We start from the raw sequence: 8,668 nt of genomic DNA, 5'->3' as shown, positions 1-8,668 counted from the left end.
ATGTGCCTAATTCATGAAAATCAACCAACATGGGAATTCTCATGAAAACTTCCTACCTAATTGAAATTACCTTGTATAGGTTCCCTAGACGTAAGGGTAATAGAAAGTAAAAAAAAAAAGAGGTTTGATTGGGGAAACTCTAAAAAAGGAGGTCTTCGTCGTCCCGAAAGCGAAGGGTGAAGGAAGACTATACTACTCCTATAGGAGAAAGCCGGCCGTTTCGAGAGCGAATCTTATCCGTTTAGGATAAAGTTCGCCCAGGGTGAGAATCGAACCTATTATTCTATTAATTATTAAGAAATAGCTTAAATCGTTGTTCTTGCACAACACACACAAATATTCAAACTCAAAGCTCCCTCCAAAAATCGGGGAAGCAGTTTGAGATTTTTTTAGAAGACAGGATAGGAGAAAGCCAGCCGTTCCGAGAACGAACATTATCCCATCAAGATAAAATCCGCCCCGGGCGGGAATCGAACCCGCTCAGTAAGATTGATTAGGATGTTTGTTAAGGTGTCTCGATACATAATTCTCATGACACATTCGGAATTCGAACCTGACCTGTCACGAGGTTTGAATTGAAATGTGGTTCGGATTTCAGAAAACAAGAGGCAGAGAAGAAGAAAAAGACGAAGAGGACAAAGAAGAAGAAACATTTTGAATTTCCAAATAAGAAGGAAAAGAAGAAGAAGAAGAAGAAGAAGAAGAAGAAGAAGAAGAAGAAGAAGAAGAAGATGGAGAGGAAAAAGAAAAGAATGAGTTGAAGAACTTTTTTTTTTATATAGGTAAAAGATTGTACCTTTTGGTACCGCTTTCGCATTATTCAAGGCACATTGTTTTACATCCATGCCTTATTTATCCTAGAACGGATGAGTTTCGTCAGATTTTTTTTTGCCCTGGTAGAGATTTGAACCCAGAAACTCTTGGTTGGGAGGCAATGCTCTTGACCGCTCGGCCAATAGAGTTAACAGCTCGAATTTTTATCGAATTTTTTACTATATTTATCAATAAATTCATCGAACTTAGATCGAATTTCTATTTCTTGGTGAGTTACATTTGGTGATGTGCAAAAGGCCTTAGAACGTTGAAAGGACCACAGGTCCCAATGGATCACCGGAGCTAGGACAGGTTGTGCTTGGTTGAGTGACTATCTTAGCTGGTTTTTCCCGTCACCACTTATACTGGGTGAAGTTAATATGAGGAGGCGTAGGTGGTTGGTCGCCAGATGGAGGATAGTTATACCACGACGATAAACCCTCGAAAAAAGAAAGACCATTTTGGTTTTTAGTACTCTAATTTGTTTCATCTTAATACTGAACCCTGTAGGTACATCACATCTCGTAGGTTTTTATACCACTTTGCCAAATGAGCTAGAGACTTGAAATTTGGTATGTAGTTCACAAATGTGACAAGGGTGCAACACAAAACGTTTGGTTGATATGGTTGCTGCGCTTGGTGGTATTTTGACCGCTTTTGGACAGATTTCGACCGTTTTTTGGCGGTTTTCAGCTAAGCGGTTCAAATAAGCATCGTTCAAACAAGCATCATTCAATAGGATAAGGAAAGTCGTGTGATGTTCACACCAGATTTTTTAAAAATAATATTATGCTTCGGAGGATAGGTAAACAAAAGTTGGTCCTTCTTATACCAACAAACATGGTATCTGTAAACAAACAAACCAACAAACAAAAAGGTAAACACGTATACTACAGATTATATATATCTATCGACTTATCAATACTGTTTGGTTATCCACCTGTAACACCTTACGTATTCTTGAGAGTTCATTATATAGCAACGAGTGTCCACGATGAAGTATAAGTCTAATTACTGTAGCACCTGTTGTAAACGCCAGTTTTGCCAACAAAAATCACAAGTGTTTGCTAAGGACAACGTATACACTTCTTGGGGATTTAGTAGTTCCAAAAAATCTCTCACGTGAGTGAAAAGAAGAAGAAGAAGAGAATAGAGAGGAAGGAAAAGGAGAAAAAAGAAGAGGAAGAAGAAAACACGAAAAGAAGAGGACGGAAAAGAATGAAAAGAAGAGCAAAAAGGAGAAGAAGAAAAAGACGAAATATAAAAAAGTAATAGTAATAAAATGATAGGTCAAAAGTTGATAAGTCCGATACTTCAAGCTATGTAGGCTATCTGTACCTAGGCCTATAAAAAATTGTTTAATAGAGCCAAAAAATTGTGCCAAAAATAGAGATAATAATAATAATAATAAAGGAGAAAAAAGAAGAGGAAGAAGAAAACACGAAAAGAAGAGGACGGAAAAGAATGAAAAGAAGAGCAAAAAGGAGAAGAAGAAAAGACGAAACATAAAAAAGTAATAGTATTAATAAAATGATAGGTCAAAAGTTGATAAGCCCGATACTTGAAGCTACATATGTAGGCTATCTGTACCTAGGCCTATAAAAAATTGTTTCATAGAGCCAAAAAATTGTGCCAAAAATAGAGATAGGAACCTAGAATGATCTCCAACCTAGATATTTAGGATATATCCCTATTGCCTGTTACAGGTATCTATAACAATACCAGTCATTTTTTGAACCGTCAATACGTGAGGATAAAATTCCATACCTCGGCTGGGATTGAACCCACGCCCTCCTGTTTACCAGACGAGCGCCTTGACCACTACACCACCGAGATAGGAACCTAGAATGATCTCCAAGTAGATATTTAGGATATATCCCTTATTGCCTATTATAGGTAGGTATCTATAACAATACCAGTCATTTTTTGAACAGTCAATACGAAGAATCTCATCAACTTCCTAGGTATCTCATAATATCTCATTTATTCCTAGGCATTTCATTTATTCCTTCACAAAAAGGTGTCCCAAAAGAAGATGTCATTTTTCTGTCAAAACAAATATCCACCAACCTGTGGGAGAAAATGAAGAGAAAGCTGATGGTCAGGTATTGGTATTGTTTCTTTCTTTGTTTGTTTGTTTGTTTCCTAAAAAAAAGTCAATGACACATGAAATTTCCTTTGTATGCCCCGGATACTCTGGTGTCATCTTTTGCTATTTTGGTGTCTTTGTAGTTCTTTGTATGTTTCTAGAAATGCCTTTGACTTATTTCATATTTGTTTGTGTTTATTTCATCTCCTGTTATTTCATAACTGGAAGTGAAATGAGATGAAAATGTCACAATGATCTTTGGACAGCTCGCTTTCTTCATCACGCAATGTTGGTATTTTGGTTCCCATTTGACAATGTTCGTGAGGAAATGTTTATTTATTTATTTTTTCCTTGGAAAAATATATGATTTCCAACAGGTGAGATGTTTTGGATTCGATTTCAAGTTTCAATTTTAAATTGTAGGTAGGTAAGATAATAATTTATTATTGATATTGACATCTCTCATGCCTTTTCTCTTTCCATTTTAAAATTGGTACCTACCTAGATAGTAGATAATCATTATATCTAATGTCCTACATATGAAATGCAAAAATTAGTGGAAATGGTAATGGTGTAGATCACATCCAGATCAATGTGGCAGCAATGAGTCATCAACCCAAAATGAAGGAACCAATCAGATTGCAGGAAATCCTTACATTTTTGCGATTGAGGTAAAGGTCTATTTTTGATAAAATCTCTCTTTTAAAATATGCAGGAAATCCTTACATTGTTGCAATTGAGGTAAAGGTCTATTTTTGATAAACTCTCTCTCTTTTAAAATGCAGAGGTAGCTCTAAGCTCAGAGGTTGGATTCCAGAACTGGTAAGGTGGATATCGCCTTACCTGACTTTGTTTCACTGTCGGAGGAAGCACTGTGCAATATACCTTCCCCTTTTAAAGGTTCTCTACCATTGCACATGTGACATGTTTGGCAACAATGCCTATTTTTTTGCTGTCACATTGATCTGGACACACTATAGGTTTAAAGGTTCTCTACCATTGCACATGTGACATGTTTGGCAACAATGCCTATTTTTTTGCCGTCACATTGATCTGGACACACTATAAATTAGCTTGGAGTGCAGCGCGTCTACTTTGTAAGCGCCAGGTTGCGGGTTCGTTTCCCACCCAGGGCGGAATTTATCCTTAACTGACAATTTTCATTCTCAGAGCGGCAACGATTGGCTTTTTCCTATATCCTGTCTTAACCTTTTCTCTTCTCTTTCAGGACGATAAAACCTAAGGGCTTACTACAGGTAAGTACGTACCCTACCTTTCTACGTATACATACATGGGTATAGCTTGTCTACTTCGGTCCCTACCTATGTAATATACCTATTTTTAGCTATGTATACCTACTTATATACATATATTTGTAGACACATCGTACCTACTTCAAAAGGGCTTACTACAGGTAAGTACGTACCCTACCTTTCTACGTATACATACATGGGTATAGCTTGTCTACTTCGGTCCCTACCTATGTTATATACCTATTTATAGGTATACCTACTTATATATATATATTAATTTGTAGACACATCGTACCTACTTCTATTATTCTTATTTTCGAAGAACAAAAACTGTACTCTGAACACAAGGAGAAGGGGTGACCAACCTACGCCCGCACCACATTTGGACCGCGGCCACAGGCACAATGAATATTATCTTGTTCAATATTTTAAGAAGGGGAACTTGTGAAACACACAAAAACGGCCCTAATAAACTAAAATAACAAGTTTTTGACAAAATTAGGCAAGCTGTGAATTGATAAAAGCTCAAAAAATTATGGTTTCCAACGGATCTTTGGGGGGCCCCTAGAGGCCCTTGCTTTTTTTTTCTTTTCTCTATAAATATGTAAAAAGGATGTAGGTAATAAGAAAAATTAAAGCTTCTGTAACTAAGTTTAAGAGCAAAAATGAATAAGTCCCTTTTCATTAATCCTATTTCGCCTTCTTTACTTTGATTTTTTTTTAACCACGTAACCCTGCTAAGTGTTGCGGCCCATGACCGCGCTGAGCCACAGTTTGGCCACCCCTGTCCTAACGACTACACTGCCATCAATTGTTCAGCGCCTATGCATTTTCATCAGTTTATTTCATCAACATAATATTCAAATTCAACAGTTTCAATAATCTTGCATTTTGCTTCTAGACACCCAAGCCATCAGTTCGCCAAGTGTCGAGATTTGTTTGAAAAATATTTTAAAAACATCGCATTTTTGAGCGTTTTTTAAAATTTTAGAGCAACATTTTTTAAAAATTTAATCAAATTACCTAGTGTGATTTTTAATATTTTTTATTCTTTTTTAATAATAGTGTGAGCTAATTGGCCAAAATGACCGGAAAGAAATCGGGCTTTTTAGTCAGAAGGACGGATATTTGAAGTGATGTGTGAAAGTGATCAGTCAGTGAAAAATTTAATCAAATTACCTAGTGTGATTTTTAATATTTTTTATTCTTTTTTAATAATAGTGTGAGCTAATTGGCCAAAATGACCGGAAATAAATCGGGCGTTTTAGTCAGAAGGACGGATATTTGAAGTGATGTGTGAAAGTGATCAGTGAAAAGAAAATGATGAAAAATTTGACGTTTTTCAAAGTCAAATATCTCCGGCTAAACTTAACCGATTTTGATGAATTTTTTTTTCAACTTGGTCTACTTTCATGCCCCAACACACACATGCAATCCGTTTTCTTCCGTCATTTGTGGCTGTCTGCCTACAACTACCTGAAAACGGCTACTTTCCCTGTCGCGTATAATATCTCTAGTAGCGCGGTCAAACTTTCTTGACTTGGCGGGGCGGAGCGCTACCGCGCTCCTTAATGTCATCTGAACTAACTATGTATTATTAGGTCGATTTTGCCTCTAGAGCAGGCATGTCAAACTCAAAATGTATAGACGGCCATTTTTGATATTTGTGGAAAATTGGCGGGCCGCAGGTATTCACCCTCCTACCTTTTACTAAAGGACACACTTGGAGGTATGTCCAAACATGCTCGATCGACGGCCGGTCGATGTGTCGACCTTGTAAGAGTAGATTTTCGTTAGGTTGGAATTCCATCGATTCTCGTATTGATCGGTTTCTACATGTCATTTGTCTTTTTGGAACGATCGTCAGTGCCCAGGTTTAGGTAGTTTCGAGAATATCGTTACGGTATCAATACTCTCTAATCTCTTTGTCTACAAAGGCTGAACATATCAGATAAAAAAGTGTTAAAAGACACAAATACTCTGATGGCCTCCATTTTGTGTTCTCTATTCTATGCTGTCACTGCTGTCAGTTATAAAGTGAATGTGTGTATTCTATACATATGTAGGTATATAATTATAAGTATATTCTATAATACGTATATGATTATGTTGCGAGAGAATAGAACACTGATTGAAGCAGTATGAAAAAGGGAGAGACACAGGAAGAGAGACAGAAAAGGGAGAAAACGAAAGAAAAGGAGATCAGAAAGGAGCACCAGCAAAATTTATGTATGGGAGAAAAAGACTGACAGAATATGTTATCTACTGTATTTGAGTATAATCTTGCATTTCAGAACGCAACTTCGTGAGGACAATTGAGGTGCTGGTCTGGAATCCTAAAAGATTCTTCTCAACCATCAAGCAGTGAAGTTATTAGAGAAACTGTAACAACGGAGATCTTATCGTCTCAAAATCGAACAGAAAAGGACATGATAGGAGAAAGCCAGCCGTTCCGAGAACAAAGCTCATCTATTTAGGATTAAGCTCGCCCCGGGCGCTAACCTCCAAGTTAATTAGACTGGCTGACAGTGATCTTTGAGAATACCTTCCTCCATTTCTCGGACAATACTCCGCTATTTCTTCTTTGAAAGTGCCCACAAAGTCTCCACAGTCGTTCTGCGAACGTCAAGTTCCCTCCAGACCCTCCAGTAAGTTTTCCTCGGCACATTTTTCTCATCTTCAATGTTTCCTAATATTTCGAACAACGTTTTTACCCCAGTTATTTCTCTTAAAATATTAAACAAGGAGAAAAGAAAGAAGATGTCCTAATCCATCATTTTTTTTACCCAGAAGTGGAAGTTTTTAAAAAGTGACACATATCAACAAAGAAACACGAGTTCTAATAATATTATTTTTCTCTCTCTCTTTCAAATAAAATAATTATTTTTTTGTACGAATTATAGTTCATTCGCGGATGGACTGCGCCTTTTTAGACTTTAGGTCTCATGGTAATATGGACATGAACAATCAAGGAAGGAAAACTACCCAGGGGTTCATGATTCATGCCATATTCGGACGCATCAGTGACAATTTTGGAATTTCAATTCTGAAACAATAAGGTCGTGTTAATTTCCTGATTAAAATACTTAATTAATAAATCGAAATCTTGAAGTTGTGTAAGAAAGAGTGATAATAGGTATTTAGTTTGGTGATAAAATATTATGTACTTAATCAATAAGTAATCATATTAATCAAATATTGTGAAGGTGATAAAATACAAAAACCAAATTACAATCCTTCTGAGAGTCGAATTTTACTATTAAAAACGTAGGTAGAGTTTTCAAATTAATGCAAAAATATTTAGGGACATAGTTTAAAAATTAATAATTAATCTTGTGGATAAAGTGATGTTTTGAAAACTTATCTCTCTAATAACTTCCTACCTGTGGGTCTACAAACAAATCATGTAGACCTTTTGTAGTGACAGTGACTTTTAAGTACTTTGATAAAATAAGCCCAATTGAAAACAAATCATTTGTGAAAAATGATGACAATGTCCATAAACATGGGATCAATAAGTAACAATGCATCCAACAGTAACATGGCTTACTACAATAACAGTGAATACAATGGCCAATACTACACCCACGACTCAATACCTTACAATAACATGCAAACGCTGGGAATCGAACCCGGACCTCCTGCGTGCAAGCCTAGTGTGATACCCACTCGGGCACGGAGGTTGCTAGGCCTGAGAAAGAATTTGGGGTTTTAAGAGAGATTTATAGGTACGTTTCAGACAAAATTGTTACAAAAATTTGTTAGTTAGGTATGTTAAATTTGAAATTTTGATGAGAAATAGGTAATATTTAGAAAAATAATCTAAAAAATTAATATTGGATTCAGTAATCTACCTGCATATTTAGTGAGATAAAAAAATAAATTAATTGATAAATTATCCAAAAAGAATTATGCATGTGGTTCATAAGGCACATCCACTAATACTTACGAAATGTGCTTAAATTACGGTTCACAAGACACATCCACCAATTTTAAAAAAGATCCTCACACACTGATCGCTCTATCTCCAGAACTTCAACACCTAGAAATCTGAAATTTGATAGGAATATTCCTAATATGTTCTAGAACCTAGATGTACAATTAAAGATCTAATGAAGTCCAAACTTTCTTCATCTTTTTCTTTCAAAAAATGCTGTCAATTTCATCTGTAAATACTTTAGTTAGATAGGTACCTACAATAAGTATACAATTCGCAGAAGTTACTACAGGCTATTTGAACAACAACAAGGTAGGTGATTCGGATAATATAGAGATAATTATTGACGTAGGTGTACGCTAGTCTGTAGTTAAGCTAAACAACACTCTAACAGAACATGCCACAAAACAGGCACTCCAGATTGATACCTAAGTATGTATACATATAATATACAAGTCATATGTAATATAGATGGGTAAGTACATAAATGGAGATACCCAGGTACCTACTTGAAAAAAAAAAAAAAAAAAAAGGCCCAAGACAAGCCGGAGGGTTTTTTTCACAAAGTCCTGCCAC

At 36.1% G+C, this 8,668-nt stretch overlaps 1 long non-coding RNA gene across 1 annotated transcript; it reads right to left on the bottom strand.

Annotated features, from left to right (window-relative positions):
• Positions 1–5,044: 5,044 nt before the first annotated feature.
• On the bottom strand, positions 5,045–5,481 carry LOC113465492. The gene is made up of 2 exons (XR_003390191.1): positions 5,335–5,481; positions 5,045–5,178 (listed from the first exon to the last, which is right to left on the bottom strand). It is a non-coding gene; the product is annotated as an uncharacterized LOC113465492 (long non-coding RNA).
• Positions 5,482–8,668: the final 3,187 nt, after the last annotated feature.

Source organism: Diaphorina citri, unplaced genomic scaffold (assembly GCF_000475195.1).
Source record: "Diaphorina citri unplaced genomic scaffold, Diaci psyllid genome assembly version 1.1 scaffold116, whole genome shotgun sequence".
Taxonomy (NCBI): Eukaryota; Metazoa; Arthropoda; class Insecta; order Hemiptera; family Psyllidae; genus Diaphorina; species Diaphorina citri.
The sequence above is the reverse complement of the archived record's forward strand: the minus strand, read 5'-3'. Positions and strand labels throughout refer to the sequence as shown.